Here is a 12,344-nt window from a genome sequence, read left to right on the forward strand (position 1 = left end):
TCTCCAACACTTCCAAATAAAATGATGCCACAACAACAAGCAAAACCATGATAGTAAGCCCGCGCGTGCCATCCGTGGGCTATATACGTGGAGCTCAAAACTGCGCAAGTGACAGAATTACAAACAGCAAGAAAATATTACATCAACTGTTAAACGTTTAGAAAAACCCGCCATTGTGCGTCTATAATTGTTGCATTAGCTCGCATCAGTTTGACAGTGTGGTTTTAAGGAGGCACAGAGTGATCGTTTTAAAATGCAAATTTCAATGAGGACCATTGCCTAATAGCCCTCGGGCTAATGTGCGTGATATATGATTCCTTCAGCTGTGATTATTAAACCAAACGCAGACAGATGATTTTTTTTCTTTCTTTCCAACAGCGTCAAAACGCTGATTGGAGACACACTGGAGTCCTCTCCGGTTAGTTACACTGCTAAGTACATTTATTCAAGCTTGTCTTTGCCTATATGCCTATAAATGTATATGTTTATGCGCGCGCGTACGCACACGCGGATGTTGTGGACCACATCCTACTGCAATTATCAGCTCATCTTTCTCTGTATGTGTGTGTGTTTGTGTGTGTGTGTGGGTGTGTGTGTGTGTGTTCATGGGCTGCACACTTCAAAGATTCTTTAAAATGTCACCACATCACACTCACATAATATCTCTCATATGTTTGCATGATAAATAAAAATACTTTAAAAGATGAAGAACACCTTAAAGCTAAATACATTTATGGCGCGTGTATTTTAAGGTTTTATTCTGCGCAAAAACAGGAGAAAAACACGCTCATGCGCAGGGCCAAAGCAGGTTAATTTAGCACCCAAAATAGGACAAAATGGAGTTATTTTTTCCTGCCTGTGATATTCCCATATTTCAGCACCATCTGTGTCTCTTTCTCACGCTCCCTCTCCGCTCCCCGGCCCCTCACACGCATGCGTCAATCGGCAGCTTGTAACAAGAAGATTTCCATCATATCTTTCTTTACAAACCCTGAAATTATAGAAAAAAAAATACGCCCGTTTTGGGAGGAAAATCCTCCTCACCCCGACCTGCAGAACAATGTAGCCCTCAGCTGAGGACGCCCCCGACTTTCTTTCTTTTTTTTTTTTTTTTTTAAACAGCCGACCGGATGCCTGCAAAAAGAAAAAGCTCCTCAAATCCTCCCAATCGGCGCGTTGTGATGTTCATCAGCCACCATGAGGTAGTATACTGCTGCATGCTCCCACTGTATGTTCAGGTTATTTTGAAGTTTTAAATTATGTTGTGCTATCTTTCAGCCAACAGCGTATGCAATTTGACATGTAGGCTGCTGACACACACACACACACACACACACACACACACACACACACACACACACACACACACACACACACACACTGCAGCTTAGGCTTCATTTTGAGATCAATGAATTAGATAACAGGGAATTATTTTAGGGGCTGAACCTCCTCCTCCTCACGAGGGGGGAAGTCTACTATGTTTCTTATTCAAAAAACTGATTGTCTAATAAACGCACGCCTGAAAGTTCCCTCGACAATTTAACGGGGATAATGAGAAATGCAGTTGGTTTTAATTTGTCAGGGATTGAGATGATATTTGTTTTCCATCGCCTGTTAATATAATCGTTACTGTGCGGGATAAAAAAAGGTTAAAAAAAATGCAGCTTATAAATAAGGAAACAGTTTTGACACTCAGGTGCGCGTAAAAAAAACTTTGTCTCCATCTGCAAACTTCAGACATTTGAAAAGGTGACAACAAACAGCTAAAATAATGATTAAAAAAAAGAAAAATAACAATATATATATTTTCTATATAGCCTTAATTTGCTGTATTTGCTTTAGAGGACTGTTAGCAGCTAAAGTGAGCGACTGATGAAAGTTTATTTTCATCTAATATAACTCAAAATGACTTATTGTAATAAACAACACATCCAAATAACGCAGGGACACGCATTGGCACGCGCGCAAGAGACACCCCCCACCCCTCCATACATGCACACACACGCAGACACACACAGCACCATCACTCGCACACACAACGAGGATTATCTAAGGACACATGTCCATCCATCTCGCCTTAAAAAGTGAATGGGGAGCGGCCTGACACACACAGAGCCTATTAGCCAAGTTGGGCTCCCGTGGAGAGCATTGAGGTAAGCTCCCCTACCGGAACTGTCCATGGTGCTGAGGCGGTAAGAGGGTTTCTTTACTGCACACATGCGTCCTCCCTCAAAAAACTCTTAAAAGCTAGGGTTGACATTTCAATGCCTTTTATTGTATTTCCATCCTATTTAGTGATGGTTCTCTGTCACAAAATATATATTAGAAAGAGACAACTCACATGGTCTACAACTTTCCTAACTTTTTTTTCTTCCAGCAGAATGTTTTTAAGCCTGTTTCTCTCACAGTGTGGAAGAAGCACATTTGGAGCTAATACATTATAGCTCCAGGAATTATAATAAACACATTTGTATGTTGAAAATAACTACATGTCCCTTACTTTAGCATCAAGAAAAAATCATTAATGGGGTTAGTAGATAATGCATGCATGCAAAGTGTTACCTCAGTTTTTTAAGTTGAACCAGTGGGGTTATTGAGTTAGTGGATGATGCATAAAAAAATAAGTTTGTTACATTAACACTGTTTCAGTCATTTGACAACTTAATATTTAGAAGTTTAAGAAGTTTGACAAAATCAAACATTTTTGAGTAGGATGGAATTAAAAAAAACAAGTTAGAATACCTTATATAAAATAATTTGATGACTAAATACAACCACAACTTTGGGACAAAAATTAAGTTGGTTTAACTTAATTAAGCTTTTAGAGGTCAAAGCAAATCATGATGGTTGTACTAAACTAATGGGACTGACTCACTGTTACCAGAGTTAAATGCAAACTGTTACCTTCATTTTTTTTTAGCTGAACCAGTGACTCATTTTTTAGAGTGAAAGATTCATGGGGTTAGTGAATAATGCATAACATAAATACGTTTTTCAGCATAATAAATTTTTTTTACATGTGTTATGTTAATGTGTTTCAGTCAGTTGGCAACTTATTTTAAGACGTTGGTCAAAATCAAAACATTCTTGACATTTTCGAGGAGGATATCTTAAAATAAATAATCTGACCACTAAATATCACCACGACTTTTTGACAAATATTACGTTGGTTTAACTTAAATAAACTTTTCAAGGTCAAAGCAAATCATGTTGGTTGTACTAAACTAACTGAGTTTGTTAGATTATAAAAGACTCGTAGGACTGACTTAATAATTGCCTGAATTAGAACTACTTAAGAAGATGCATGCAAACTGATACCTTCATTTTATGAAGTTGAACCAATTAATCAGTTTTTGTATTTATTTATGTGTATTAGTTTGCCGACAAATGATTTTAAGAAGTTGGTCAAAATCAAAACATTTTTGACAGGGATGAAATGAATATAAATAAGTTAGAATATCTTAAATAAAATAATCTTACCACTAAATGTAACCACAACATTTGGACAAAAATAAGTTGGTTTAACTTAATAAAGCTTTTTGAGGTCAAAGCAAATCATGTTGGTTGTACTAAACTAATTGAGTTTGTCAAGATTATAAAAGACTCATTGGACTGACTCAAAAAAGCCAGAGTTAAACGCAAACTGTTACCTTCATTTTTTTAAGCGGAGCCAGTGAATCCCTTTTTAGAGTGCACTCTAAAAAGTGACTCATGCACTTAGTGGATATAAAATAAAGATATTTTACAGCATAACAAAATTACGTTTCTTACATTAACATGTTTTATTCAGTTGACAACTTAAGTTAAGACGTTGGTCAACATCAAAACCTTTTTGAGTAGGATGGAATTAAAATAAATAAGTTAAAATATCTTAAATAAAATAATCTGACCACAAATATCACCACAACTTTGGGACAAAAATTAAGTTGGTATAACTTATTAAAGATTTCTGAGATAAAAGCAAATCATGTTGGTTGAACTACAACTAACTGAGTTTGTCAGATTATAAAAGACCCATAGGACTGACTCAATAAAGTCAGAGTTGGAACTACTTAAAATCAGATGACTGTTGACTTAACTGGAGATAAGACAGGACACAGAAGATTTAAAAAGGGGAAAAACACAAATCAAAGCAACTTAGTGAGATCACATTTTTAAAGAAGTGCATGTCCACACTGTTATACTGATACTGTGCCAGCAACTAGCCAGTTCCATTTACAGTTTTGCGTCATTGATTCTTAGTCTTGTCCTTTTAGACTGAACTCCTCTTGAAAAAAAATGAAATGACTATGCAACACCTCCACTTTAACTGACTCTGGATGAACTTGGACAGGTCAAACTTATGTATGAGCACAAACACACATAGTTCACTCTCGTAGTGATCATTATGAATTTTTGTTTCCTGTCAAAGTTTTCAAAGAGCGACATAAAATTCATTGGCACTCTGAGCAAAATGGTGCAAACAGGATACAGAGCGCTCATACGTCACAGCTCCCACTCCTGTGTAAGAACATGTTAAATTTAAAGAATAAAAGCTACAGCACATAACACAATCTTTTTACAATCTGCCACATTTATATTTTCACACATTAAAATACTGGGTGTTCACGGTCGAGGCATTTGTTAGCAGTTTGGACTAATGTTACCATGTTGTCTCTGAAAATGGTACAAAAACGCATACATACTGAACTGCTGATAATTAAACTGACAATGTTACAAAAAGGCTTTTCTTTCAGTGATATGGAAATAATTCTAAAACTCAAATTCAGCTCATAATACTGCAGAGGTTTTTACATCCTCCGCTTACATTCACTAACACTGAGAGGCAATCAAAACAGCAACGAGCGGTATGTGAGATCTTCTGCCAACATGGGGTATATATTACAGAAAATATCCATACATATCATATCTCTGTGGTTACCATTTCTCAGTTAGATAGTAAAATCAGACTTGAATAAAACCTTTAAAAATGACTAAACTTAAGCTGTGCTCTCTTTTATTCTGCAACGCTGGATAGTGCAGAGCAGAGCGGGGGGGAAAAATTAACAAAGGTTCAAGGCATCAGGTAATAATGAAAGGATAGGGGCAATACTTCAAAGACCACCAGGTCCACATCACACAATTATACAATACAATTAGGATTAAAGGGGCAAAAGAGATAACAGGAGATAGGGATAAATTATCACAAAAGGGAAGATGTGACTCTCTCCTGACCTTCATTAAGAGAAAAGAAAAAACTCATTTAGAGCTGGCCTTCCTTGCAGGGGGATTTGAGCCTTTCACATGAGACTGTGGCTCACCAGATAAGATTTACACAGTATAAACCAGAATCTGAACTAAACAATAACATAAGATGTATATTAAAGAATAAAACAAAACAATAAACAGTCATACGCATATATATAAATTATACAATAAATACCTACATCTGAATAATTATTATGGAGCTGGACTTTTTTCAGACAGAGTTTACTGTTCGGACAAACTTTGTAAAATGAATGCGAAGCGTTGATTCTGATACAGAGCGAAACATTGTCAGATGTTTAATGCTTTCAGCTCTCTAAGCCACTTAATAGGTTGTTTACTGTTTCTATGGTAACCATGGGCATCCACATGGTGTGTGTTCATGTCTATTCAACACATTCTCACGCGACCTTGTCATATAACGACATTTGGTCATGGACTTTCCATGTTGAGATATGACGCGCAAGGCACCCTGGGTGCGTTGGTTGTTGACGTTCTGGGACGTTGTGTCAATTTTTTTTCGGTGTCTGACGCCAGAAGTCACTGACCAGGGGTTGTCAGTATTAAGACGTTAATCGTGATGCGATTAAAGTCCAAACATAACACTTTGTCTTTTTCAAACGGTGTTAATCACGTGCTGCTATTTTGTCCCTTTGATGCACCCTATAGACAAACCCATAGACATAGAAACATCAATGCCTCATTGGCTGCTGGATTGTACATTAGCAGCGCCGCCATATTGGCCTGTAAACAAACGCAAGTAAACAGGGGAGCTGCAGTTTTTCTGGACAAAAAGCGCAATAATGTTTATATTTATTAACCGATTGCAATGAGTCATTTTTATATCCAATGGTTTATGATCTACAGTATGTGCAGTAAAAAAAAAGTTTCGTCTCCAGTTAGATAGAATCCCCATATTTAGGCTATAATCACTGCTGGAAGCTCAGCAGAGGAGTGTATGTTTCAGGCTACATGACCTGAATTACCTACGTGGTGTAAAATAATTAATCGTTATGAGGAATTGTAAAAAAAAAAATTACAATTTTCCGGCATGGATTTGGCTGATATTCCATGGTTAAATACTTGTGGAGACATCCCTATAGGTTATAATACAATTTAACTTGCTAGCTAGCTAACGCTGTCCGCTTATAAACTCCATCATAACAAAGTATAGCTCATTTTAGAAAGGCCACCTCAAGAAAACATGTTCTTTGTTTGTGTTAAAGCTATAGTGCGTAACTTCTACAGGTCCGTAAATGTCCGTTTCACCCAAGCCACTACTAGAGGATGACACAATGCTGATTAAGCCGATCGGCTCCTCTAACATCTCACGGTATTTTTCAATATATATCATTTTTAGTATGCGTGTAGACCGGCCACATTTCCACGCTGGCACACAGGAAATGCTTCCTCACAACAAGAAGGGAGGGGGAGGAAGAGCGGAGAGTGTCATAGCAAGAGGTAGAGCGCAGGTAGAAAGAGAAAGCAACATGGCGGAGAAGCGGCCGAGACACGGTTCAGAAGTGGATCCTACCACAAAGGCAAGTGTTACTCTGTGTACGGTGTGTGGCGACTGGCAAGTGTTACTCTGTGTACACGGTATGTGGCAAGTGTTACTCTGTGTACACGGCCGCCGGCTTATTAGTTGTAATAACGCATTATCCGCTGGGAGGCGACAGAAGTTACGCACTATAGCTTCAGATTAGTTCAGATTGGTTCCTGTCTGCATTCAGGCAGGGAAAATGAAAGGCTCGCTAACATTAGCACACTAGCTATGTTAGCTATGGGTGATTGCTGGCAGCTAGAGAGAAACATCCATGATCCATTGGCCATTTGATAATCTAATCAAAGAACACGATTTCTTGGGGTGTCCCGTCTAGAATGAGCTGTGGTTAATGTTACTATTAACTTGTTAACTTGCAAGCTCGCTGGCTAGCTAATGCTGTCTGCTTATAAACTCCATCATAACAAAGTATAGCTCATTTTAGAAAGGCCACCGCAAGAAAACATGTACTTTGTTTGTGTTAAATAATGTGCATTCAGATTGGTTCTATATACTGATATTAATGTACAAATTCTAGGAAACATAAGTTGTATATTCTGTATATTATGAAGTGTGTTTTATTGAGTCTAGTTTGCCTAATTTTCCAAGTTTTAGAAATAAAACTAGCTCTTACTTTGACACTCAGACCAACTCTTCATTTTCATTAAACCAAATTAATCCAGACTTTTTGTTCTGCTTTCTTACAAAGGTCCATGCAAGTTATCATACAAACAGGTTATCATATAAATTATGAACTTGCATTCAGGGGCTGAGACGTCACAGAGCTCGCTGAAGTGTGCACTGCTACGTCCTGCAAAACCACACCCTTTCAGGTGAAATAAAAGGTTTTTAAGGAGTCCCTTGATTCAAGGATGAGACATGATGATTACATGATGTCTGACGGCAGTCTAAAGATGGATTCAGATTAAGTTAACATGATGTCTGTGTGACCACAGCCACTCAAAAGAAGCGCTACTAAATTATGATTTGTTTGTGGTTTTGCCCTGTTTCTACACCCTGTGATATCATGTGTTGTACTGAGGGACCTCTGAGACAGAAGGAGCATTAGATGTGCTTAAACGGCACAGTAACTGTTCTCCCATATTGGGTCATCTAAATGCTTTGATATCTTTTGTTTGAAGGTGGACGCCTCCAATGTGGAATGAGCATTCCTCCTGAACCATCTGTCTCTTAAGGTCCTGAAGCTCCACCCTTGTGCCTTCCTTCCTTTCCTCAAATCTCCAAAACAAAACTATGAAATCAGCCACTGGGCAGTGCAGACGATGCAGGAGGGCCTGGAAGAAAGGAAGCACTCGCTGGAGAAACCAAAACACCATTGGACCGACCAGACGAACCTAGCCTTCATCCACACAGCAGCTATCAGTGAGCCACCAGGACTCTGTTCCTCTTTAATTTTACACTGTCCAAGAATCAGAAACCTGACGAATTCCCCAACCTCATCCACAACCGGACAAACTCAAATCCACTCAAAGGGCCAACTCCTCCACCCTCCCCTGTCTCTCTATTTACTGTTGCAAGCTTTCCTTCTTCCAGCAATGATCCTGATGACATTCGATGTTCAAACATCTTCTGCCTCTGCCTGATGTGAACCATGATGTTCCCACATCTCCACTGATATGATCATTGGTTTTCTGTCACTTGGAACACAACACCATCATCATCTCCTCCAAGGCTGTTGACTTTGTCCTGCATCCTAAACATTCCTCAGCCAATGAAGCAGATCAGCCCATGACCAATCATGTCTTCTACCTCCACCATCCTCTTCACAACACTGTGTGCCACAAGGGTCAATAATTCACATGTCAGTTCTGTAAAGTATTGGGCTCTTCCACCAATAGGGACCTTGAGGGCACCCTCCACTTCTTGATGTCCAAGAATCTACCACTCTGAGCCGTCAACTCTAGAATCTGAGTACTCCTTTCCAGAAACCTACAATGCAAACATTTTTGCTGCAGATTGGGTTGGTCCATCAGAAAACAGGCCATTTCCATGTCATTCTTCATCCCCATCCTCTCCTTACCCTTCAGTGCCCACCAGTGAAAGTGGAAGCCAAGTCCAGATCCACTCTCGTTTTGGAACAAGCTTTGTCACTTTGCTATATTTGCATTTTTTTCAGCACCATGTCTGGATTTTCATACCTTCCTCCTGGATGTATGCTGCTCCCACCTGGTTGCTACCTTTTATAACATCCCAACCTCAACTGCGTGCTGCTATTTTTCGGAGGCTACAAGCCCCGGAACGTCCCACAAAATAAGTAGAAAATAATAAAATACAGCAGAGGGCAGAGTCAGATACCAACAAAAAAAAAATATGGCCATTCACGTTGGCATGATACGTGGCCATGCGCCAATATTGTTTAACAGCACCTGGCAGTGTCAGGGGGAAACGCGGCGGGAAAACAACACAAGTTAAGGGAGCAAAAGTCCGAATAGGGCAGGTGGGAGGGGTGGTGGATGGGTCCAGCAACCACCGACTTTCACCCAGGAGGCCGGTCTTGCTTTCCGAAAGATTGTAAAGCCAAACCCTGTTCTGTTTTCCCAATCATGCGCATGTGTTGGATAAATGTAATCACGTGTTTGTTGTTGAAGGAAAAAAACATCACTTTGCAGTGTTGTACCAATGTAGTGTTTGCAAACTGTACATTTCCTGTAAAAAAAAAGAAGTGTATTTTGAAAACACACAATGCCAACGCATTCTCACTCTGACTTCGTTACATATTGATGTTTTGGTCATGGACTTTCCACGTCCAGATACGACGTGCAAGGTACCCTGGGTGGGTTGGTTATTGACGTTCTGGGACACTGTGTCATGTTCTCTTCTTTGAAGATACACTTCTGTTTTCACTGGGAATTTACAGTTTGCAAATAAAAGCACTACATCGGCACAATTATTCCTATTACTACTACTATTACTACTAGTACTATTTTTACAACAAACACACGTGGTTAGGTTTAGGAAAAAAGAACAGGGTTTGGCTTTATAATCTTATGGGAAACGAACACCGCTCTCGCGGGTGAAATTCTGTGTTTGTTGGACCCATCCAACACCCCTCCCACCGGCCCCACTCGGACTTTTGCCCTCTTAACTTTCGTCCTTGTCCTGCTGCGTTTCCCCCTAGTGCCGTTAAACTGTAATGGCAACCAGCGGCGTATCATGCTGACGTTAAAAGACACCTCTTTTCGTTGGTTTCTGACGCCGCAAGTCACTGCCCAAGCGCAGGATTTTGATGACTTCGGAGAGAGACCGTACTCACAATGCATGTAACAGGCTGAACTTGACACATCGTCCCAGAACGTCAACAACCAACAAACTCAGGGTACCTGGTCGTCGTATGTCGATGCGGAAAGTCCATGACCAGACGTCGACATTTGACAAGGTTGGAGTGAGAATGTGTTGGATAAATATACCACTACACACTGAGACTGAGTCAGATGCCATGATTGAGAGGGATTATTCTGCATGAGTCTAGACATTGCTTTTTTTATTATTTTTTTTGGGGGGGGGGGGGGGATCCTGTGTAGTTTACCTTTAAATTGAACACTAAAAAAGAAGTTCCACTTTTCTTAATGCCATATAAAGTGTGAGGTAATAAACTAAATACCATCATGGCTAAGAAAAAGATGTACAGGTCTCACCTCTGAGAACAGCTGGTTCCAAACTGTGATATTATCCTCTGTTACACTACATTCTGCATTTGGGAATATGTCAAATTAAATAACAGCTGTTCTTTAAAAGTAAAATATCCACGATAACACCTGTGACACATTTATACTCACTCATTAACTCTCATTATAGCCCAAAGCCGTATCTCATCACCGGACATAATTTGTCTGTTGGAGTGCGTGCCCAGCATCGACATTCAGGCTCTGTTGGCCCTTTTTAATTATTGGAAAAACACTTTTTAATAAATACGACACAGAACATTGTGAAATATAATATTTTGATTAATTGGATTTGGTGGTTATATTACAGTGGAGACACCCAGAGGTAAAACAAATGTGGCATAAAGCTCACCTTGATGGTAAACTGCCTGAGTCCAGTAAAAGCTAGATCAAAATGTATCTGGATGGGTCAATAATAGTAATATAACTACATACAGAAGCGTACACACATCTACATTAATTTCAAGGATTTGAATAGCTTTCTTTTACACAACCTTTCTTGTTTTTTTTTATCTCTCACCGTAGGTGTACCAGCACTGAGTCTGAGACCTGAACCTGCAGACATGCTGCAAAGCTCCCGTGAGTCAGGTGATGAATTCAAAACTGAGATTGAAAATCAATATTCCTCAGTGCTTCTCCTGAATGTCTCAGAATTATACATATCAATCAACCCGCTCTTGTACCTTTTCTCCTTGTTTTGTTTACAGAACTTACATCCTGAATTGTGAAGTGGGAAAACCTTCACATGACAAACAGCTGCTTGTGAAATCGGAGCTGGACTGTTAGGTATTGTAATAAAAGAAAAAAAAAAACAGACACAGCTCAAATAATGAAAAAGAGACAGTTGAAGAATGGAAAAGCTTTTGAAGCCAGACAGACTGATGGAGCGGGGGAAAAAAATACAATTCTACAAATCTGTATCAGTGAATGAGTGAATGATTAATTAATTTTTGTTGAATGATCTGTTCTAGCCGTGCGAGATATCAGTTTCCATTTCTTTTTACACTTTTACAGAAGATCTCAAGAGACCGCCAGTTCAAAAGACGGTTCAATTTAGAGCTCCCATCGGAAATGGTTTCAGAGAGTCTTTGCCATACGTTGGGCTTTGATGTGTTTTAACTGTCGTAATCTCACTGTTCGGAGATGGGAAAATAAATTCTGTTAATTTTTCCATTGTAAGTGCTCTTTTTCCTGACTTCACATTTAAGATGCTTTACAAAAAAGCATTATCACATGAATATTGATGTAAAACTTATTGTTTTTGTTTGTTTTAAACAGCAATATCACATTTTTTTAATTTTCTATTAAACTAGTGAAAGTAAAGCACCTGTTCTTGAGAACTGGGACAGATCATGTTCTATCAAAGAATAAAATAAGAAAAAATTATAACTTACCAGCACACTTAGCCTGTTTCTGTGGTGAAACATTATTTTAAATAATTTATTTATATGAAATAAATATAATTTATGAAATGTTTTGATCTGCATTCATTTTTCTAACATCTAAATTTGCAGTGTCTGAAAACAGCTTTGTCCCAGACAACAATTCACAACTTTTAACATTTAAAAAGTGTGTTAAAAGCCTTCAAAATCTAAAAGTAACAGTGCGTACTGATGACATTGTTGTCGAAATGTACTGCTGTAATCACCTTTGTTTAAAAATAAAAATTTGTTAAAATGTTAGCCCTTTAAAGATGTGTCCCAGATTTTTGTCAACTCCATCAGATTTCTATTAAAACATCATTTAATAAGGTATAAAAAGGGGTTAGCTATAACACAAGGACTCCTGTCTCACTTCCTGGTTGCCAAAAAGGTGTGAATGCTGCTCGAGTTTTGGTAAGCTTTATATTTTTTGATAAATTCATTATATTATCA

General features: G+C 38.7%; 1 long non-coding RNA gene across 3 annotated transcripts; it reads left to right on the plus strand.

Annotated features, from left to right (window-relative positions):
- The first annotated feature begins 1,086 nt into the window (after nucleotides 1-1,086).
- LOC126397240 (uncharacterized) lies at nucleotides 1,087-11,995 on the plus strand. 3 transcript variants are annotated; one of them, XR_007570626.1, is made up of 4 exons: nucleotides 1,112-1,202; nucleotides 7,930-8,170; nucleotides 10,996-11,058; nucleotides 11,178-11,995. It is a non-coding gene; the product is annotated as an uncharacterized LOC126397240 (long non-coding RNA). The 3 variants fall into 3 exon arrangements; XR_007570625.1 differs by lacking the exon at nucleotides 1,112-1,202 and adding an exon at nucleotides 2,030-2,153; XR_007570627.1 differs by lacking the exon at nucleotides 7,930-8,170 and having other exon boundaries at nucleotides 1,087-1,202.
- The last annotated feature ends 349 nt before the right edge of the window (nucleotides 11,996-12,344 follow it).

The sequence above is a fragment of the Epinephelus moara genome, chromosome 10 (assembly GCF_006386435.1).
Source record: "Epinephelus moara isolate mb chromosome 10, YSFRI_EMoa_1.0, whole genome shotgun sequence".
NCBI classification, from domain to species: Eukaryota; Metazoa; Chordata; class Actinopteri; order Perciformes; family Serranidae; genus Epinephelus; species Epinephelus moara.